Here is a 24,267-nt window from a genome sequence, read left to right on the forward strand (position 1 = left end):
TAAAGGAATACATCAAAGTTGTATATTATCACCTTGCTTATTTAACTTATATGTATAATACATCATGCGAAATGCCAGACTGCATGAAGCAAAAACTAGAATCAAGATTGCCAGGAGAAATATCAATAACCTCAGATACGCAGATGACACCACCCTCATGGCAGAAAGCAAAGAGGAACTAAAGAGCTTCTTGATAAAAGTAAAAGAGGAGAGTGAAAAGGCTGGTTTAAAACTCAACATTCAAAAAATGAAGATCATGGCATCTGGCCCCATCACTTCATGTCAAATAGATGGGGAAACAATGCAAACAGTGACAGACTTTATTTTCTTGGGCTCCAAAATCATGGCAGATGGTGACTGCAGCCATGATATTAAAAGATGCTTGCTCCTTGGAAGGAAAGTTATGACCAACCTAGACAGCATATTAAAAAGCAAAGATGTTACTTTGCCAACAAAGGTCTGTCTAGTCAAAGCTATGATTTTTCCAGTAGTTGTGTATGGATGTGAGAGTTGGATCATAAAGTTGAGCACTGAAGAATTGATGCTTTTGAACTGTGGTGTTGGAGAAGATTCTTGAGAGTCTCTTAGACTTCAAGGAAATCAAACTAGTCAGTCCTAAATGAAATCAGTCCTGAATATTCATTGAAAGGACTGATGCTGAAGCTGATGCTCCAATACTTTGGCCACTTAGTGCAAAGAACTGACTCATTGGAAAAGACCCTGATGCTGGGAAAGATTGAAGACAGGAGGAGAAGGGGACAACAGAGGATGAGATGGTTGGATGGCATCACTGACTTGGTGGATATGAGTTTGAGCAAGCTCCAGGAATTGGTGATGGGCAGGGAAACCTGGTGTGCTGCAGTCCACAGGGTCGCAGAGTTAGACACAACTGAGCGACTGAACTGAACTGAGCCTCAGAGATTCTAATTCTACCAGGTGGGGTAAAACATGGGTAGTGATATTTTTAAAGCTCCACAGGTGATTGTAATGTGCAGACAGTGTTGAAAACTATTGGATGAGAGCTCAGTGAATGTTAGCAATCATTCTAGGGTGATAATGAATAACTTGTTCTCAGCAAACTAAAACATTAATTCTTTAAGCATCATGGAGAAGATAAGGATCTTTGGACTAAAAAACAATCAGTTCATTCTAATATACGCTCATGGTTAGCAATGCTAGAGGAAAAATAGTCATATATGGCATTTCTTCTTTTCTCTGCAGCTGCAAAATCCCTTGAATGTGTTAGGTTCTGTGGAGAAAGTGGAGACCAATGTTCTAAGTATCAGCAAAATATTTTATAAAACAGAATTTGTAAGTAGCTAATAATCACAGAGGATCTCCTAATTTAATACATCACAAAATCTGATGTATTAAATTCAAAGAGCAATCCCTTAAAAGGAATCAGAGTAATTACTACATATAAATTTACAGATATATTTTAAATGTTTGTTTTGTTTTGTTTTTTACAAAACTTCAAATTGTAAATAAGTTATAAAAGCTTTTAATATGTGTACTAAACAAAGTTTTAAGCTATTCTGACATAAATGTAAGTCTAAATTTCTCTATCATCTTCTTTGGAAGAAACTGCACAATGATGGTCTTTGCTTTCAGTCTTAAAAATAAGATATAAATCTCATAGCAGAATGTTACTACTACTGGGGGATCTATAATCAAGTTATTTCATACTTAAAAGGTAACTTTAGAAAGTAAGTCAGAATAAACATTTTCACATGCTAACAAAACCAGAATAAGGGGAAGGCCACCAGGGATGAATAAAGAACTGATTTCTTTTGTAGCTTGTCCAGAGATCTGACTACTTGGAGAATTAATATACAATACTATGTTGAAGGTAAATATATTATTATTACCAATAATAATAAATTTATTCACTGCACTGGAGAGACTACATAAACAACCAAAATTAACCACTTAAAGGAATTACTTCAATGTTTAGAAACGTAAAATAGAAAATTTGCAATGAGATATTTGTTTCAGAACACCCATACACATTCACACAAAAGTCACATAGGATGCCTCTGTGGGTTTTCCCATAGAATGCAACTAATACATATATTAAATATACTAATATACATATTAAAAAACCTGTTATCAAGCACCTAACAGTTGCCAGGCACTGTGCTAAGTGCATCATCTTATCCAATCTTCGTAACAATCCAACCATTATTTCTCCCATTTTACAGATGTGGAAACTGCAGCTCAAAGAGTTCAAATCCCCACTATGCAAAGGGTCAACCAAGAGCAACAGCAACAGCATTACCTGGGAGCTTGTAAGAACTGCGTAACAATAGGCTCCTTCCCAAAACTATGAAATCAGCATCAACATGTTAACAATGTCTCCAGGTGACTTCTTGAAAGTCCCATGGCCAGAGAAGCCTGACTGGCTGCAGTCTGTAGGCTCACAAAGAATTGGACACGACTGAAGCAACTTCACGTGCGTGCACCAAGTGACTCCTGTATGAGAGCAGCACTGGTTTATGTAAGTTGCCCCAGCCATGTGTTTAGGTGCTACCTGAGTCAGGACTTAGCTTGGTCAGTGTTAGTGTAAAGCAGGTATTAAAATGTATATCCTAGGATGTAAATGATACTATTATTTTATAAATTAAAATAAAAGAGGAAAGACTATGAAAATGGGCACACATAGGTCACCCCAGATTGAAGGAAGATAAGAAGGATTGCAGACCCTACAGGTATGAATGGGAGAAGAGTTCACACCCAGAGCAACATGACCCTCTGCCCTCTGACTGACAGAATCTGACGTGACTCTAGGAGCAAGAGGCATCAATTTCTCCAACAGTCCTATGTGCCAACACCTCACAGTGTCTGTGTCCTCAGATTCCACATGCTGAAAGAGCCATTATCTTGTATGGATCAGCAGAGACACTGCTTCACACCCCTTGCTGTGGCTGTCATCACCGTTGCTGGGACCATTTCCTGAGCCAGGTGCGAGCTCAAGCTCCTATAGGACAGCATCACTTGTAGGTTTCTCTGGATATGGACCCCGCCTCTCACTGCAGTTTTCCAAACCCTGACAAAGGCAGAGCCCACCTCATTTATGTCTGAGAATCTTCATATCTTATTTATGTTCTGTCGGCTGCCCCTTGGTGCCCGCTGTTTTCTTTTCCTTCCTCTCATTTTCCTATTCCCAAATCCCTTGACTTTGTCCACAGATTCTGCTCTTCAGCTAGTCACAGCTGAAATACTCTGAGAACCTCTCTGTTCACAGTCAGCAGCCAACACAATATTCCTTGGAACCCTTAGGAGCTAAGGGCAGGCTATGACTTGTGCATCCTGCAAGAAGTAAGACCCTGTTCCCTGGGGGTCCTTCTCTCCATATCCCTGGGGAGCTCATAGGAAAGTCCAAGTCACGTGACTGTGGGACAGCACAGTCAGCCTTCAGCTAAGACTTCACTCCTGGCACAGCCTCCTCTGTCTGCTTCCTTCTTCCTACACAGCAATACCCGTTTACATCTCCATATGTAGGGCTCTGTTCAGTGCCTAGTGCATTAGAGATGCACAATCAGCATTGATGGTTTTGAATGGATCACCAATTCTCTCTCTATACCTGTTCATGCAAATTCGCCAGTTATGCTCAGACGTGTCTGAGCCACCTTAGTGGAGATAGGTTAAGCGGCCAGTGGAATTCCCTTCCATTAATGCAGATGATGGATTCTACAAAGATCGGTGTCATTAGAAATCAGACAGGAGCCACTGCTCTGTTCCTTCCTCTCTGCACACAGTGCTTCTTGCCTCTCTCTCCTGCAGACTTGTCACTTGCAGCTCCTATAAGGCTGCCTCATCTCCTGAGACATTTCCACAATCCATCCTGCATCCACGTGTAATTCAGACCCAAGCTTGGCTTCCCTGGCTCCCACGCGATGTGGTCAAATGGGGCTTATCAGGACTGCCCAAACCCTCCTTGCTGTCGATGCACTCGATCCAGCCCCGAGGAGATGGGACTCCTTGCAGTCATACTCCACCTTTGCCAAGAAATCTCTAATTCCAGGGGATATGTGAATCACCACACTGGGGAATTATTGTATGCTTGGGTTCATTTCTTTTTATTAGGGAAAATAGCATATAACCAGAAGACTGTGTTAGTCACTCAGTCATGTTCGACTCTTTCATGACCCCATGGACTGTAGTCCTCCAGGCTCCTCTGTCCATGGAATTCTCTAGGCAAGGGTACTGGAGTGGGTTGCCATTTCCTTGTCAAGGGTCTCTTCCTGACACAAGGATTGAACTCAGGTCTCCTGCATTGCAGGCAGATTCTTTACCATCTGAGCCACCAGGGAAGACAAACCAGAAACTAAACTAAGTGCTGTAAAATCATTGAATGAATTTAATTTAATCCTTACAGCCCCTTTTTTCAGAGAGAAGATTTTTAGGAGAGGAAACTAAGGCTCAGTTAGGCAAATTAACAAGTAAAGTAGCTAAGGAAGTTACACAGTTAACAAATGGTACAGGCTAGATTAAGACTCATGACTAGCCATCTCCACACCTGATCTGAATCTCTTGAAAAGTGTAGACACTGGCCTGAGTGATGGGTTCCTTCTCCTGATGAGGTACCTCTGTGAAGATGTGTACTCATGCCCAGCAGATAGAGAATTGGTGACTCTGCACTTAAATGAGGGAAATGATGTAGTCATTTAAGACTGCACCTCATCACGTCTGTAGAGGCTGTTCACAAACTAGTTTATAGATGGGTATAGTTACTCCTACTGAAATGCTCAGCGAGTCCCTGCTGTGGGCAGAAATCGGAGGTGGTGCTAAACTGTCCTCCAGGTGGCGCTAATGGTAAAGAATCCGCTTGCCAATGCAGGAGACATGAGACAAACGTTCCACCCCTGGGAGGGAAAGATCCCCTGGAGGAGGACATGGCAATTCACTATAGTATACTTGACTGGAGAACCCCATGGACAGAGGAGCCTGGCTGGCTACGGGCCACAGGGTGGCAAAGAGTCAGACACGGCAGAAGCAACTTAGCACACGTGTACTTGAGTGTCAGCAAGACCCTCAGGGCCCAAGGGTGGGCCCTGGGAATAGTGCTGACAGGAGCATGTCAGCAGAAGGCCCTGCTGACAAGAGCCACCAACACTGTGACGTGGTGATGAGATACGCCCCAGAATCTTTGGCCAACAATAGCTGCCTCCACCGAGAACCAATTCCTCTCTGGAAGCTGTGCAGCAGCCGGGCACTGGCACCTCCCCTGGGAGGCAGGCCAAGGCCACCCTTGGGAGCCCAGTTAGCATGTAGCCTGGGGAGAGCTGGCTCCCCTCACTATGCCCAATGTGAGTCACATTTGTGAGAATAGAGTGTGCTGATTTTTCAGGAAGCTCCTCACTGAGGATGAATAACAAATTCCCAAGTGAAAAACTGGCAGGATTAGACACTCTGAAACTTGAGGTTGGGGAGCCTTCTGCGGAGACATTCAGTTCTGACTGGGTTCCTTGGCTGGAGTGGGGGGACACCTACAGAAGAAGTGTACGTGTTATTTTTTGCCATGGGCTTTGGGACATCTGGCCAGCAGCTGTTTACCAGAAGTCATCCCTTTTAAACTTCAGGGTTCACCATCATCACTGCCCAAGGATTTTTTTTCCCTTAGAGCTGATCTTATTCCTCTGGCACCTCCACCTTTCTGACATCTATTTTTGAAGTGTAACCTAATTCCCTCCTGAAGTTTCTGGGTTGGAGTGTAACCTAATTCCCTCCTGAAATTTCTGGGTGTTTCTCTGAGGCTCTCGTCTTGCTCTTTATTTTAAACACTTTTCTGGGAGTTCTATTTACATGCCTTTCTTAAGGGTCCCCAGACTCCTCTCCATCACCCAGGCTGGGTTGCCAGTGCAAAGCCTCCTTTCATCATTTCACTCATGTTTGGGTCCTGTCTTGCAGCTCCTTCATGTTCCCACCACACAAACATTTCACTCTACACTTTCACATGAAAACACCCTCAGCGATGTTTGCATATAATAAGCTACCTTTTTTCCAGGGCTTGAGAAATTCTCTAGGAAAAACTTAGTCATTTGTGGAGGCTTCTTTAAACTCCATCGTTCTGCTGAGTCTCCAGGTAATTACTGCTCATTGCAGTGCTAACAGCAGCCTCAGATTACCTCCTCCATGCTGGCTAAGGACTTTCCCATGGCACTAGGCAGAGTTTCCGAGGGTGGGAGGTCACTGCCAATCCCTCCTTGGATGAAATGTGCCACAAAGTGCTGCTTGTCCCACAGGCTTGCCATGGAGACTGAATGTCATCACTGATGGATGCATTTATGTATGTTAATAAACAGCACAATGGCTGGCCTCCTTTCCATCTGCATTATATGTATTTGATGCTAAATTTGTTTGAATTCCTTTTGAGTCATCATTTGTTATTCTCACATACTTTGACTCTTGTGATCAGGTGTCCCTACAGAGATGATTCCTTTGAATGTAACAAATCTTTGCAAAGATTTTGCCTTATATCTAGAGAGAGACTATTTTTCTTATCAACTGGCACCTTTTAAATTTACCCTTTTCCTAATTTGTTTCTCCTTTTCTTACACAAAGATCTCTGGAAATATGTAGCGAATTCTCATTAAAGGCAACACCCTCCTATATTCTCAGGTAAATATGTTTGAGAAATTTAATTATGTTTTTTTCCCAGTAAAACAATTTCAGTGATTTTTTTAAATAAAAATATTTTTTCATTCCTTTGATGAAGTGTTGCAAATGTCATTTCTGATCTTGTTCAGACTCACTTTTTTGGCTGAGAGTAAAAAGATTATATATTCACACTTAATGCTGAAATACTTTACTGCAGATATTCCACACCAAAAATATTTTGACTATTTTTTTTTAAATCACATTTAATTTGAAAATAGGAAATATGTTTTTAAACCTAATCAGAAACTGAATACATGCCATAAAAGAATGCCAAAAATGTCACAAGAACCAGGAAGAAGTCTTTATTATTTGATTATTTTAATCATCTGCTACTGCTGCTGCTGCTGCTGCAGCTAAGTTGCTTCAGTCGTGTCCGACTCTGTGCGACCCCATAAACAGCAGCCCACCAGGCTCCCCCGTCTCCGGGATTTTCCAGGCAAGAGGACTGGAGTGGAGTGCCATTGCCTTCTCCGTTTAATCATCTAGTTACTTCATTATAGTAAATATGCGTAACACAATAAATTACTATATTTAGAGAGTAATTATTTTCTCCTAAATCAGGACTACTAATTTTGGCCCAGTTTATTAAGGCATAACTGATACATAAAAACTGAATATATTTAAGATGTACAAGTAATGATTTAATATATGTATACATTGTGAAGTAATTATCACAATAGAGTTGATCAACATATCCATTACACTATATAGTTAATGTTTTCATGTGTGTGGTAAGAACACTTAAGATCTGTTCTCAGGAAATTCCAAGTATACAATACATTATAATTCACTATAGTTGTCTGGCTATACATTAGATTCCCAGAACTTAATCATCATATAACTTAACGTGTGTACCCTGTGGCCAACATTTGCCTATTTTCCCGATCCCCAGTTCCTGGCAATCATCACTCTACCTTCTACTTCTAAGAGATTTAATGTTTTAGATTTCAAAAATGAGTAAGATCATGCAATATTTGTCTTTCTCTGTCTGGCTTATTTTATTTAGTGTAATGTCCTCCAGGTTCAGTCATGCTGTTGCCATGGCAAGTTTCCTTCTTTTGTATGGCTGAATTAGATAGATAGATACAGATACAGATGTAGAATTTGGCATTGTCCTTCTTTGGGATTGGAATGAAAACCAACCTTTTCCAGTCCTTATGGCCACTGCTGAGTTTTCCAAACTTGCTGACATATTCAGTGCAGCACTTTTCAGCATCATCTAGACAGTGTATTAGAAAGCAGAGACATCATTTTACCGACAAAGGTCTGCATAGTCAAAGCTATGATTTTTCCAGCAGTCATGAACAGGTGTAAGATTTGGACCATAAGGAAGGCTGAGTGCTGAACAATTGATGCTTTCAAATCATGGTGCTGGAGAAGACTCTTGAGAGTCCCTTGGACTGCAAGGAGATCAAACCCATTAATCCTAAAGGAAGTCAACCCTGAATATTCATTAGAAGGACTGATGCTAAAGCTGAAGCTCCACTTTGGCCACCTGATGCAAACAGCCAACTCATTGGAAGAGCCCCTGATGCTGGGAAAGATTAAAGGCCAAAGGAGAAGGAGGTGGCAGAGAATGAGATGGTTAGATGGCATTACCAATTCAATGGACATGAATTCGAGCAAACTCTAGGAGATAGTGGAGAACAGAGGAGCCTGGCAAGCTACAGTCCATGAGGTCGAAAAGAGTTGGACATAACTTAGTCACTGAACAAAAAGCAACATAAATGTAGATATATGGATGCATATATCTTATATCTTCTTTATCCATTTAGCTGTCAACAGACACTTACTTGTTTTCTCTTTGACTAGTGTGAATAATGCTACAACGAACATGAGGTTGCAGATATGTCTTGGAGATCCTGATATCATGTCCTTAGGATATATATCCAGAATGAGGTTGCTGAATCATTCATATGATTGATTTTTTGCTTTTAATTTAACAAAATTTTAAGGACTTTTCCATACTTCCGTATTTTCATACTTTCATAATAACTGTACACTGGTACACTCTCACCAACAGTCTACTAGGGTTCCCTTGTCAAGTCTTGTATCTCTTGTCTTTTGATAAAAGTCATCATAACAGGTGTGAGGTTTTTTGATTTGTGTTTCCTTGATGATTAGTGATTTAGAACACCTTTTCAGGTACCTCCTGGCCATTTTGTTTTCCAGTTATCTGTGTCTCTTCTCTGGAGAAATTTCTATTCAAGTTCTTTGCCCATTTTTAATTGGATTATTTGATTTTTTTCTATTGAGTTTTATATGTTATTTATGTGATTTAGATATTAACTTTTTATCATATTTCCAAATATTTTCTCCTATTTCATAGGTGGCCTTTACGTTTTGTTGACGTTTTCCTCACTGTGCACAAGACTTTTAGCTTGATATAGTCTCATTTGCCTCCAGGGTCACAGATGGACGTGTCTTCTGCCTATTCCTGAGCAGGCAGGGTTACTTCTGGACTGTGGCTGAGCAGAGTTAGAGCTGGGTTATGGGCTGCACAGTCTAGCTAAAGCTTTTTCAGTTTTTTTTTTCTTTTCTTTAAATGAAAAACCAACTTCTACTTTCATTGATCCCTTCTATTATCTTTCTAGTCTCTTTTTCACTTATTTTTCTCTAATCTTTATTATTTTCTTCCTTTTGCTAACTTTGAGCTGAGTTTGCTCTCCCTTTTCTAGTAGAAAGTTAGACTAAAACTACGTAAAGTTGTTTATCTGACATCTTTTCCCCCCTAAATTTAGGCATTTATCATAACAAGTTTTCCTCTAAGAATTGTTTTTGCTGAATCCCATACATTTTAGTGTATTGTGTTTCCGTTTTCATTTGTCTCGAGATACATTTTGATTCACTCTTTGAATTCTTCTTTGATCTATTGGTTATTCACGGGCATCTTAATTAATTTCCACATATGAATAAATGTTCCCATTTTCATCCTGTAATTGATTTCTAGTTTCATACCAGTATGATCAGAAAAGATACTTTAAATTGAGTTCACAGACAGATCTGCTTATGAGAGCCTGTTAGAAGGTCTACAGATGAGCTTCTTCATGGTACATAGCTAGGATCAAAATCAGCATGTCCATCACCCAAGGCATGAATAGGCATAGCTCTTCCCATGTTGCTTGGGGGATGGTACTGTTGGCAGAACCAAGGCTAAATGGGACTGTAGACAAGTCCACAGGGGAACTGGTCTGTTTCTGGATCTGTAGCTGCCATGGTCAACAAGCTTCCACCTGTGCTTGGTTTTGCCTTATCAAAATGGCCTTCCTTAGTCTTGGGCTCCATCAGGGTGAACACTAAAGCTTCCATGAATGGTACTTTTGCTCATGGATGGCTGCCAAATTACTGTTTCTGTGGGAGGAAACAAACAGGGCATCTCCTATTCTGTCATCTTGCTGACATCATCTCCAGGTAAATTAATTTGTATACTGGGAAATATGAAACAGGTTTATATAATTCAGTGGATTTTTCTTCCTTAAGTAAATAACAAGTACAAATATTTGGCAATCTTGATTTAAAAAAAAAAATTGAACCTAAGGTTAAAAATGAAACTGGCAGCCTGGGCCTCCTTTTATGATTTTGTGATGAGGTTGCTGATCATATCCCCACCTCCGTCCCATAAAACAAACCCTAACTGGACAAAATTTATAAAGCAACCATTTCTTGCTGATTATAGGTAGACAATAAATTGAGAAATATTTGTTTTTTAAAACTTCCTAAAATTTTTTTCACATAAGAATGTGGGAGTCTGAGGCCTATTTGCTAGTGGTTCTTCCCATCCCAACCCTTCCCTTGCACAACTATAGTTATAGATGATAACTATAGTTTTATTAGCTTGGGTCTGGCCTCAAAACTTGCAGCTTTGCTACCAAAGAAGGTAGGTTTGATTTGTAGCAGCGCATAAAAACTCACAGCTTTGCCACATTGCTATATTTGCCAGAATTAGTCAATAGTAACCTGAAATGGATTGTGATGAGATTATGACCAATTAAAGGTTTATCTTGTAATCCCCAGAATAAAGAAGTCTCATAAATATAGTTAATAAAAGGGAATTAAAATTGATATATATATATATCTCGCTCAGTTTTGTCCAATTTTTGCAACCCTTTGGAATGTAGCCCATTCTGTCCATGGGATTTTCCAGGCAACAATACTGGACTGGGTTGCCATTTCCTGTTCCAGGGGATCTTTCCAACCCAGGGATCAAATCTGAGTCTCTTGCATCTCCTGTATTGGCAGGTGGAAACTATAGCACTGCACCACCTGGGAAGCTATACATATATTTAACCAAAAAGAAGATAGTAAATGGGAGACAGAGAAATCAAAAAGATGTAAGACATATGGAATACTGATTACAAAATATAAATGGATTAAACATTTCAGTTAAAAGGCATGGAGTGTCACACTGGATAAAAATGATATGACTATATGCTTTCTACTAGAGATATACTTTAGATCCAAAGACACAAATGAGTTCAAAGTCAAAAGATGGAAGAAGATACACCATGAAAATAATGACCCAAACAAAAACTGTAGAAAAGCCATAGAATCTATCTTAACCACCTACACATGTATCATTTCAGCTTTTCTTGATCAGGAGCCTGGGTAGGTCAAGTAGAGTTTCTCTCTCCTCTCCTTGTGGGGTCCGGCAGACAGTTCAGGGCTCTTATCAGCAAAGGGGAGTTAGAAATGCCTGCAGCTCTTTCTTTAGAAGCGACTTTTCAAGTTTTTGTGACTCTATATTGACACTAACAATGTTGAAGTACATGAGGAAATGTTTTCTGGTAAAAGTCTACAACTGGTAGGTGGGAAAACTGAACAGGAAGCACATGAGGCTGTTTGCAGTGTTACAGTCCTGGAGTCCGTGGATAAGGTGGGATGGTTGCCCAGGCAGAAAAGTTCTTTTCCCACAACCATCCTACCCTATCCCTTGGTTTTCATGTTGTTTTCCTTGATTCTGTTTGGCTCTTCCCATCTTTGGAGTAGTGCCCTATTTTCTACCTCCGACGACTTGTCTGTAGCACCTCTGCCTGTTTGAGGTCTGGTGTGACTGCTTTTCTAAATGAATCGAGCATTTCTCATGCCCACCAGCTGTATGTGAGTGGTCTGATTTCTCTACATCTTCACTCACACTGGTTACTTTCTCTCTGTTATTTAGAGACATGGTAATGGTTGTGAATTATTATCTTGTTGTAGTTTTGATGTGCATTTCCTAAATGATGAATGATGTTATACATCTTTTCATGTGCTTTTTATCCGTTTGTACATTTTATTTTGAGAAATGTTTATCCAGATAATTTGCTCACTTTTAATAAGTACTTTATCTCCTTTTATCATTTTTTAAGCTTTTTATTTTATATTGAGATATTGCTGCTGCTTCATCACTCAGTCATGTCTGACTCTCTGTGGCCCATGAACTGTAGCCCGCCAGGCTCCCTTGACCATGGAATTTTCCAGGCAAGAATATTGGAGCTGGTTGCCATTTCCTACTCCAGTGCTTCTTCCTGACCTAAGGATTGAACCCATGTCTCTTGATGTCAAGTGGATTCTTTACCACTAACACCACCTGGGAAGCCTTATAGTCAAATAACAATGTTGTGATAGTTTCCGGTGGAGAGCAAAGGGATTCAGTCATATACACATGTCCAGTCTCCCCCAAACTCTCCTCTCATCCAGGCTGCCACATACTATTAAGCAAAATTCCCTGTGCTATGCTGTAGGACTTTGTTGGTTGTCCATTTCAAATATAGCAGTGTGTACATGTTGATCCAAAACTCCCTATCTCTCATTCCTATTCTTCCCCCTGATAACCATAAGTTTCTTCTCTAAGTCTATTTCTGTTTTGTAAATGAGCTCATTTGTATCATTTCTTTTTAGATTCCACATATAAGGGATGTCATATGATATTTATCCTTCTCTGTCTGACTTGCTTGACTCAACATGACAATATCTAGGTCATCTGTGTTGCATGTTGCTGCAAATAGCATTATTTTGTTCCTTTTAATGACTGAATAATACTCCATTGTATATATGTACCACATCTTCTTTATCTTTTCTTCTGTTGATGGACATTTAGGTTGCTTCCATGTCTTGGCTATTGTGAGCAGTACCACAATAAACATTGGGGTGTATGTATTCTTTCAGACCATTTTTTTCTCTAGGTATATGCCCAGGAGTAGGATTGCAGGGTCATATGATAGCTCTATTTTTCTAGTTTTCCAAGGAACCTCCATAATGTTCTCCATAGTGGTGTACCAATTTACATTCCCACCAACAGTGTAGGAGGGTTTCCTTTTCTCCACACCCTCCTCTTTTTATTGTTTGTGGATTTTTTGATGGTAGTCATTCTGACTGGTGTGAGGTGATAATCTCATTGTAGCTTTGATTTGTATTGTTCTAGTCATGAGCGATGTTGAGCATCTACTCATGTATCTTCTGTCCATGCATGTCATCTTTGGAGAAATGTCTGTCTAGGTCTTCTTCCCATTTTTTGATGGGGTTGTTTGTTTTGATGATGTTAAGCCTTGTGAGCTGTTTTGAAGACTAATCCCTTGTCTGTCACATCATTTGCCATTTGCCCATTTTTAAGTTGGATTATCTGATTTTTTTAATTATTGAGTTGTAATTCTTCCATGTGCATTTGTAAGAAATTCTACTGTTTGGTGGTGTGTTCTTTAATATCTGCTAGGTCCAGTTTTTTAATAGTGTTGTTTAAGTATTCTATTTCTTTATTGATTATTTCTAATTGTTCTTTCCATTATTGGAAATGGGATACTAAAGTCTTCAACTATTAAATCTGACTTATCTATTTCTTCCTTCAGTTCTGTGAGTCTATATTGCTTTTAATTTAGGGCTCTCTTGTTATGATTAGAACTGATGTATATTCTTGATGTATTGCTCCATTTATCTTTATATAAAGCACTTGTTTGTCTCTAGTAACAATCTGTCTTTTAAAAAAGTTTTATTGGTGTATAGTTGATCCCTTCATGGATCACTGCCTTATCGTGTGAAGGGGCTTGTGTAACTCTCTGAAGCTATAATCCCTGCAGCTATAAGCATAAAACTGTAACTCACTGAAGCTATAAGCCATGCAGCTATAAGCATAAAACTATAACTCAATGAAGCTATAAACATGACACTGAAAGATGAGTCCACCAAGCCAGAAGGTGTCCAACATGCTACTGGGGAAAAGAGGAGGACAACTACTAATAGCTCCAGAAAGAATGAAGCCACAAGGCCAAAGCAGAACCAACGCTCAGTAGTGGATGTATCTGGTGATGAAAGTAAAATCTGATGCTGTAAAGAACAGTATTGCGTAGGCACCTGGAATGTTAGGTCCATGAATCAAGATAAACTGGACATGGTCAAGCAGGAAATGGCAAGAGTAGACATCAATATCTTAGGAATCAGTGAACTAAAATGGACAAGAATGGGTGAATTTAATTCAAATGACCATTATACCTACTACTATTGGAAAGAATCCCATAGAAGAAATGGAATAGCCCTCATAATCAACAAAAGAGTCCAAAATGCAGTACTTGGGTACAACTTCGGAGACGACAGAATGATGTCGGTTCATCTCCAAGGCAACCCATTCAACATCACCGTAATACAAGTCTATGCCCCAACGACTGATGCCGAAGAAAATGAAGATGATCAGTTCTGTGAAGACCTAGAAGACCTGCCAGAACTAACACCAAAAAACAAACAAACAAACAAACAAAAACCAAGATGTCCTATTTATTATAGGGGATTGGAATGCAAAAATAGGATGTCAAGAAATACCTAGAGTAACAGACAAGTTTGGCCTTAGAGCACAAAATGAAGCAGGGCAAAGGCTAACAGAATTCTGTCAAGAGAATGGACTAGTCACAGCAAACACCCTTTTTCAACAACACAAACGACAACTTCACACATGGACATCACCAAATGGTCAATACTGAAATCAGATTGATAACATTCTTTGTGGCTGAATATGGAGAAGCTGTAGACAGTCAGCAAAAACAAGACCTGGAGCTGACTCTGCCTCAAATCATCAGGTTATCATAGCAAAATTCAGACTTAAACTAAAGAAACTGGGGAAAACCTCTAAGCCAGCCAGATACAACTTAAATCCCCTATAAATATACAGTGGAAATGATGAATAGATTCAAGGATTAGATCTAGGAAACAGAATGCCTGAAGAACTATAGATAGAGGTCCAAAATATTGTACAGCAGGCAGTGAACAAAACCATCCCCAAAAAAAGAAAAGCAAGAAGGCAAAGTGGTTTTCTGAGGAAGGGAAGGGAAGGGAAGTCGCTTAGTCATGTCCAACTCTTTGCGACCCCATGGACTGTAACCTATCAGGCTCCTCTGACCATGGGATTTTCCAGGCAAGAATGCTAGAGTGGGTTGCCATTTCCTTCTCCAGGGGATCTTCCCAACCCAGGGATCGAACCCAGGTCTCCTGCATTGCAGGCTGACGCCTTACCATCTGAGGTTTTCTGAGGAGGTGTTACAAATAGCTGAAGAAGGAAGAGAAGTGATAAACAAGGGAGAAAGGAAAAGGTACACCCTACTAAATGTAGAGTTCCAGGGAATATCAAGGAGATACGAAAAGGCCTTCTTCAGTGAACAATGCAAAGAAATAGAGTAAAACAACAGAAGGGGAAAGACTAGAGATATCTTTAAGAAAATTGGAAATAGCAAAGGAAAATTCCACCCAAGGATGGACACAATAAAGGACAGAAATGGTAAAGACCTAATAGAAGCAGAAGAGATTAAGAAGAGATGGAAAGAATACAGAAGAACTGTACAAAAAAAGATCTTAATGACTCAGATAACCTCTATGGTGAGGTCATTCACCCAGAGCCAGACCTCCTGGAGTGTGAAGTCAAGTGGGCCTTAGGAATCACTGCTGTTAATAAAGCTAGTGGAGGTGATGTAATTGCAGCAGAGCTATTTAAAATCCTAAAAGATGATGCTATCAAAGTGCTGCATCAATTCAGTTCAGTTCAGTTCAGTTGCTCAGTCGTGTCTCTTTGCAACCCCATGGACTGCAACACATCAGGATTCCCTGTCCATCACCAACTCCTGGAGTTTATCCAAAGTCATGTCCATCGAGTCAGTGATGCTATCCAACCATCTCATCTTCTGTCATTTCCTTCTCCTCCTGCCCTCAATCTTTCCCAGCATCAGGGTCTTTTCAAATGAATTAGCTCTTCACATTAGGTGGCCAAAGTATTGGAGTTTCAGCTTCAACATCAGTCCTTCCAATGAACACTCAGGACTGATCTCCTTTAGAATTTCCTTGCAGCCCAAGACTCTCAAGAGTCTTCTCCAACACCACAGTTCAAAAGCATCAATTCTTCAGGGCTCAGCTTTCTTTACAATCCAGCTCTCACATCCATACATGACCACTGGAAAAACTATAGCCTTGACTAGATGGACCTTTGCTGGCAAGTAATGTCTCTGCTTTTTAACATGCTATCTAGGTTGGTCATAACTTTCCTTCCAAGGAGTAAGCGTCCTTTAATTTCATGGCTGCAGTCACCATCTGCAGTGATTTTGGAGCCCAAAAAAATAGTCAGCCACTGTTTCCACTGTTTCCCCATCTATTTGCCATGAAGTGATGGGACTGGATGCCATGATCTTAGTTTTCTGAATGTTGAGCTTTAAGCCAACTTTTTCACTCTCTTCTTTCACTTTCATCAGGAGGCTCTTTAGTTCTTCACTTTCTGCCATAAGGGTGGTGTCATTTGCATATATGAGGTTATTGATATTTCTCCCAGCAATCTTGATTCCAGCTTGTGCTTCCTCCAGCCCAGGGTTTCTCATGATGTACTCTGCATATAAGTTAAATAAGGAGGGTAACAATATACAGCCTTGACATACTCCTTTTCCTATTTGGAACCAGTCTGTTGTTCCATGTCCAGCTCTAACTGTTGCTTTCTGACCTGCATACAGACGTCTCAAGAGGCAGGTCAGGTGGTCTGGTATTTCCATCTCTTTCAGAATTTTCCACAGTTTATTGTGATCCACACAGTCAAAGGCTTTGGCATAGTCAATAAAGCAGAAATATGTTGGGATCCTTTAATGGATCGGAACTTGGTGGTATGTAGTCAATGGTAAGAAATTAAAAGAAAGAAAGAAAGAGGCTGATATTCTCTGGTTTACACAGAACACCAATATAACTCTAAGACAAAGAGTTAGCACCGCCTACGTAGGCTCAGGGCGCCCTCTCGAAGAGGTCTTGAAAGCCCAGGCAAGTAAGTAGGCACAGTGGGCCCCTATACTCCAGAGAATTAGCCTGAAAGAGAGAGAGAGAGAAATGAAGAAAGATACGGGGACCCATGCTCTGATGGAACAAGGGTGTTTATTCAACATATTGTGGGCATATATAAACTGTCTTACAAGATAGCTTTTTCAGCAAAGATAGGGATCAAAAATCTTAAAAATCACCAAGGAAACATAAGGCTCAAAGAGAGAGGGTTGTAAATAATTACTTTCCATATCAGAAAGGAAGAGGGTCGTAAACAGGTACTTTTCACTGTATGGAAAATCTAATGAAGGAAATGCCTGCATTTCTCGGTCCTGGAAGCAGCTTGCTCTCACACCTGCATTCAGGAGCTAATAAGGAACAGAGGATTTATGCAAGACAGCAAACAGCACACAGGAAGCCTCCTGTTAAATGCTCTCTAATAGAAATAGATGTTTTTCTGGAACTCTTGCTTTTTCCATGATCCAGGTGATGTTGGCAATTTGATCTCTGGTTCCTCTGCCTTTTCTAAAACCAGCTTGAACATCTGGAAGTTCACAGTTCACGTATTGCTGAAGCCTGGCTTGGAGAATTTTAAGAATTACTTTACTAGCGTGTGATATGAGTGCAATTGTGCGGTAGTTTGAGCATTCTTTGGCATTGCCTTTCTTTGGGATTGGAATGAAAACTGACCTTTTCCAGTCCTGTGTCCACTGCTGAGTTTTCCAAATTTGCTGGCTTATTGAGTGCAGAACTTTCACAGCGTCATCTTTTAGGATTTGAAATAGCTCAACTGGAATTCCATCACCTCCACTAGCTTTGTTTGTAGTGATGCTTCCTAAGGCCTACTTGACTTCACCTTCCAGGATGTCTGGATCTAGGTGAATTGTCACACCATAGTGATTATCTGGGTCATGAAGATCTTTTTTTGTATAGTTCCTCTGTGTATTCTTGCCACCTCTTGTTAATATCTTCTGCTTCTGTTGGGTCCATACCATTTCTGTCCTTTATTGAGCCTATCTTTGCATGAAATGTTCCCTTGGTATATCTAATTTTCCTGAAGAGGTCTCTAGTCTTTCTTGTTCTATGGTTTTCCTCTCTTTCTTTGCATTGATCACTGAAGAAAGCTTTCTTATCTCTCCTTGCTTTTCTTTGTAACTCTGCATTCAAACGGGTATATCTTTCCTTTCCTTCTTTGCTTTTTGCTTCCCATCTTTTCACAGCTGTTTGTAAGGCCTCCTCAGACAGCCATTTTGCTTTTTGTGTTTCTTTTTCTTGGGGATGGTCTTGCTCCCTATCTCCTGTATAATGTCATGAACCTCTGCCATAGTTCACCAGGTACTCTGTCTATCAGATTAGTCCCTTAAATCTATTTCTCACTTCCACTGTATAATCATAAGGGATTTGATTTACATCATACCTGAATGGTCTAGTGGTTTTTCCCCACTTTCTTCAATTTAAGTCTGAATTTGGCAATAAGGTGTTCATGATCTGAGCCACAGTCAGCTCCTGGTATTGTTTTGTTGACTGTATAGAGCTTCTCCATCTTTGGCTTCAAAAAATATAATCAATTTGATTTCAGTGTTGGCCATCTAGTGATGTCCATGTGTAGAGTATTATCTTGTGTTGTTGGAAGAAGGTGTTTGCTATGACCAGTGTGTTCTCTTGACAAAACTCTATTAGCCTTTGCCCTGCTTCATTCTGTACTCCAAGGCCAAATTTGCCTGTTACTCCAGGTGTTTCTTGACTTCCTACTTTTGCATTCCAGTCCCCTATAATGAAAAGAACATCTTTTTTGGGTGTTAGCTCTAAAAAGTCTTGTAGGTCTTCATGAACCATTCAAGTTCAACATCTTCAGTGTTACTGGTCGAGGCATAGACTTGGATTACCATGATACTGAATAGTTTGCCTTGGAAACGAACAGAGATCATTCTGTCATTTTTGAGATTGCATCCAAGTACTGCACTTTGGACTCTTTTGTTGACTATGATGGCTACTCCATTTCTTCTAAGGGATTCTTGCCCACAGAAGTAGATATAATGGTCATCTGAGTTAAATTCACCCATTCCAGTCCATTTTAGTTCACTGATTCTTAAAATGTCAACATTCACTCTTGCCATCTTATGTTTGACCACTTATAATTTGCCTTGATACATGGACCTAACATTCCAGGTTCCTATGCAATATTGCTCTTTACAGCATCGGATCTTGCTTCTATCACCAGTCACATCCACAACTGGGTGTTGTTTTTGCTTTGGCTCCTTCCCTTCATTCTTTCTGGAGTTATTTCTCCACTGATGTCCAGTACTATATTGGGCACCTCCCAACCTGGGGAGTTCATCTTCCAGTGTCCTATCTTGTGCCTTTTCATACTGTTCATTGGGTTCTCAATGCAAGAATACTAAAGTGGCTTGCCATTCCCTTCTCCAGTGGATCACATTTTGTCAGAACTCTCCATCATGACCTGGCCATCTTGGGTGGCCCTACATGGCATGGCTTAGTTTCAATGAGTTAGACAAGGCTGTGGTCCATGTGATCAGATTGGCCAGTTTTCTCTGATGGTGGTTTCATTCTGTCTGCCTTCTGATGCCCTCTCTCAGCGCCTACTGTCTTACTGGAGCAGCGAGCTGCAGCTGCGTGGCACTGGAGTGGTGAGCATCCCAAGAGGAGATACCTCACGTCCAAGGTAAGAGAAACCCCAATAAGACAGTAGGTGCTACACCAATGTGTCAGCAAATTTGGAAAACCCAAAAGTGGCCACAGAATTTGAAAAGGGCAATCCTCATTCCAATTCCCAAGAAGGGAAGTAAGTACTAAAGAGTGTCAAACCACTGGACAATTGCACTCACCTCCCACGCTAGTATGGTTATGCTCAAAATCCTGTATGTTAGGCTTCAGCATTATAAGAACCAAGAACTTCTAGATGTCCAAGCTGGGTTCAGAAAAGGCACAGGCACAAGACATCAAATTGCCAACATTACTGGATCATAGAGAAGGCAAAGGAATTCCAGAAAAAAAATCTACCTCTGTTTCATTGACTACACTAAAGCCTATAACTGTGTGGATCATTAGAAACTGTGGAAAACACTCAAAGCAATGGAAATATCAGACTGTCTCACTGGTCTCCTGAGAAGCCTGTATGCTTGTTAAGAAGCAACAGTTAGAACCCTATATGGGACAACTGATTGGTTCAGAATTGAGAAGGGAGTATGACAAGGCTGTTTACTGACACTCTGTCTATTTAACTTATACACAGAGCACATCATAAGAAATGCTGGGCTGGATGAGTTACAAGCTAGAATCAAGAGTTATGGGAGACATATCAGCAACCTCAGATATGCAGAGGATACCACCCTAATGGCAGGAAGAAAAAGAGGAACTAAAGAACCTCTTGATGAAGGTGAAGGAGAAGAGTGAAAAAGCCGGCTTAAAACTCAATATTAAAAAAAAGCTAAGATCATGGCATCTGGCCCCGTCATTTCATGGCAAATAAAAGGGAAAAAGGTGGAAGCATGTCAGATTTTCTCTTTTGGGGCTCTAAAATCACTGCATATGGTGACTGCAGCCTTGAAACTAGAAGATGATGGCTTCTTGGCAGGAAAGCTGTGACAAACCTAGACAATATGTTAAAAAGCAAAGACATCTCTTTGCTGACAAAGGTCCATATAATCAAGGCTATGGTCTTTCCAATAGCCACATATGGTTGTGAGAGCTGAACCATTATGAAGGCAGTGTTGAAGAACTGATGTTTTCAAACTGAGGTGCTGGAGAAGATTCCTGAGAGTCCCTCGGACAGTAAGGAGATAAAACCAGTCAATCTTAGGGGAAATCAACCCTAAATGCTCATTGGAAGGATTGTTGCTGAAACTGAAGATCCAGTACTTTGGCCACCTGATGCAAATAGCTGACTCATTAGAAAAGTCTCTGATGCTAGGAAAGATTGAAGGCACAAGGAGAATAGGGTGATAGAAGATGATGCAATGGATGTGAACTTGGGCAAACTCCAAGAGATGGTGGGGGACAGGGAGGCCTGGTGTGCTGAGTTTATGGGGTCATGAAGAGTTGGACACGACTTGGTGACTGAACACATCAACAATCACATAGTTGAATTACAATGTTATAAAGAACATTTTATATATATATATATATATATATATATATATATATTCGTTTTCATATTCTTTTCCATTCTAGTTTATCACAGCATATTGAAAGTGGTTCCCGGTGCCTTACAGTAAGACTTTATTGTTTCAAGTTGTCTTAAAGTCTATTTTTAAAATATGTATTCGTATAGCCATTCCAATTCCTTTTAGGTTTCTGTTTGCATGGTCTATACCTTTTTACATAATTTTACTTTCAACTTATTTTTGTTTTTGTAGATAAAATGTCTCTTGTGGACAGCATGTAGTTGAAGCATGGAGTTGCAGAGGAGAAAATTGGAAAAGTTAAAATACCACAAATCTCACTGTTCTTAATGAGATTTAACCATTTTTCTTGGATGAGTTTTCCCTGGATTTCTGTAAGCCTTTGGTTAATTTACAGAGTTTAGAAAGGCTGATTCTGACAATTTTTACCAATGTTCTCAATTTTTTACAGATGAGAAGTTTTTTTGGAAGTTTTATCCTACCATTTTCAGGGATGTAACCACGTAATCTGATTTTTTTTAAAAGTGGCATATCAAACAAAGATACTGAGATATTCACAAATGACTATAAAAGAGAATCATCAATATAATATTTGTTAAGCATAAATAATAATTCAAGTCCTGCATTAATGCCTTTTGAAGACTACATTATATAATGATTGTTGGTTAGTGGTTCCAAATGGAATTATTTTTAGAGAAAGGAAAAAGAATGTCTGCCTAACTTATGAGAAAATGTGGGATTGTTTCTATATCTTTATGCTTTAGTCTAGACATAAGATACTTTTAGTTCCTCTGAATAGACAGCTTTGTCTTCTTGTTTCTAAGTCTCTGAGTATCCATTTCCTTGTGCTTTCCTGTGCTTCCATAGAATGGAAGCATTCCTTGATATGCTTAACTATCTCCTCCTTGTTTTGGAGTACTTCAATCACACATTAATTTATCTGGAATATAGTCCCTGGCAACCAAGTCCAACAGCGTCAAGAGAATGGATTCAAAAAGGAAACGATGACAAAGAATAACTGGACTTTCTGCTTGTATCTTACAAAATCAATACTTTTACTCAACTAGTTACAGTAATATAGGAGAGTTTGGTATATTTGGGGATTGCAAATAATGCTTCAGATTGAAAATAGACATAGGACAGATCATGAAAATGAGTGTATAGGTGGTACTCAGATTTGCTTTTTATTTATGTATTTATTATTAACTTACCATTTCATTTTCCAACTTTTATTTTATATTGGAGTAAAGTTTATTTACAATATTGTGTTAGTTTCAGTGTACAACAAAGTGATTCAATTATACATGCATATATATTAATATATATTCTTTTTCATATTCATTGCCCAATTAGGTTATTGCAGAATATTGAGTTTTCTGTGCTATACAGTAGGTCCTTGCTGGTACTTACAATACCACTTCTTTAATAATATAAATCTGTATTGTTAAATATTAAGGAGTTAAATATTAAAATGGGATGACCATTCACTAGGCTATTGCAATCTTACAGGCAAAAGCTATATGAGCCAAAACTAAAGCAAGAAAGAATGAAATAGAGGGAAAGAGATATTTGGAGTCAGACTGTATAAGACTTGACTATAAATAAATATAACTAGTACAAGTATACAAGTAAATAATAATATCTTGGAATAAGATTCGAACATCATACCAAGAATTCTGTCTTATTTTGTCTGCTAGAATGGAGAACATCTATATAGAGGAGCAATGCGAATAGAAGGAAAATTCAGTTTTGGACTGAATTCAGCAGGACAGAATTTGGTAGAGGACAGAAAGGACAGAAATAGTAGAGATCTAGTAGATGTTGAGGATATCAAAAAGAGATGGCAAGAATACATGGAAGAACTGTACAAAAAAGATCTAAATGAACTGGATAACTACCATGGTGTCATCAGACCCCCAAAGCCAGACATCCTGGCATGTGAAGTCAAGTGAGCCTCAGGAAAGCATTGCTGTTAATAAAGCTAGTGGATGCGATGAAATTCAGTAGAGCTATTCAGAACACTAAAGGATGATACTATCAAAGTGTTGTACTCAATATGTCACAATTCTGAAGACCCAGCAGTGGCCACAGGACTGGAAAAGGTCAATTCTCATCCCAATTCCCAAGAAGGGTAGTACTAAAGGATGTTCGAACCTTCAGACGATTGTACTCATCTCCCATGCTAGTAAGTTCATGCTAAAAATCTTGCATGCTATGCTTCAGCATTACACGAACAGGAGAACTTCCAGATGTCCAAGCTGGGTTTAGAAAAGGCAGAGGAACCAGAGATCAAATTGCCAACATTCGCTAGATCATAGAGAAAGTAAGGGAATTCCAGAAAAATATCTACCTCTGTTTCCTTGACTATGCTAAAGCCTTTCACTGTGTGGTGGTGGTGTTGGTTTAGTTGCTAAATTGTGTCCGACTCTCGCAACCCCATGAACTGTAACCTGCCAGGCTCCTCTGTCCATGGGGATTCTCCAGGCAAGAATACTGGAGTTGGTTGCCATTTCCTTCTCCACTTTCACTGTGTGGATTATAACAAACTATGGAAACCTCGCTCTTAAAGAGGTGGGAACACCAGACCATCTTATCTGTCTCCTGAGAAGCCTATTTGTAGGTCAAGAAGCAAGAGTTAGAAGCTTGTATGGAACAACTGATTGGTTCAGGATTGAGAAAGGAGTACAACAGGTCTGTTAGCTGTCATCCTGTTTATTTAACCTATATGCTGAGCACATCCTGAGAAATGCCAGGCTGGATGAGTTAAAATCTTGAATCAAGATAGGCGGGAGAAACATCAACAACCTCAGATATGTGGATAATACCACTTTAATGGTAGAAAGCAAAGAGGAACGAAAGAGTCTCTTGATGAGGGTGAAAGAGGGGAGTGAAAAAGCTGGCTTAAAACTAAATATTAAAAAAACTAACATTACAGCATCCATCCCCATTACTTCATGGCAAATAGAAGTGGGAAAAGTGGAAGTAGTGACAGATTTTCTCTTCTTAGGCTCTAAAATCTGTGGATTTAGACTGCAGCCATGAAATCAGATGATTGGTTTTCAGCAATAAAGCTATGACAAACCTAGACAGTGTGTTGAAAATCAGAGACATTATTTTACTGACAAAGTTCCGTGTAGTCAAGGCTATGGTCTTTCCAGTGGTCATATACGGTTGTGAGAGCTGGACTTTAAAGAAGGCAGAGCACCAAAGAATTGACGCCTTT

The 24,267-nt window shown here is 39.7% G+C and overlaps 1 long non-coding RNA gene across 1 annotated transcript in view; it reads left to right on the forward strand.

Annotated features, from left to right (window-relative positions):
* LOC145546035 (uncharacterized) overlaps window positions 1-24,267 on the forward strand; it is a 36,701-nt gene that overhangs the window by 7,894 nt on the left and 4,540 nt on the right. The window contains exons 2-3 of the long non-coding RNA XR_014082436.1: window positions 2,202-2,497; window positions 19,500-19,585. This is a non-coding gene — a long non-coding RNA (uncharacterized LOC145546035). The remainder of the gene's footprint in view (window positions 1-2,201; window positions 2,498-19,499; window positions 19,586-24,267) is intronic.

The sequence above is a fragment of the Giraffa tippelskirchi genome, chromosome 4, assembly GCF_054371585.1.
Source record: "Giraffa tippelskirchi isolate mGirTip1 chromosome 4, T2T-mGirTip1v1.2.pri, whole genome shotgun sequence".
NCBI lineage: Eukaryota > Metazoa > Chordata > Mammalia > Artiodactyla > Giraffidae > Giraffa > Giraffa tippelskirchi.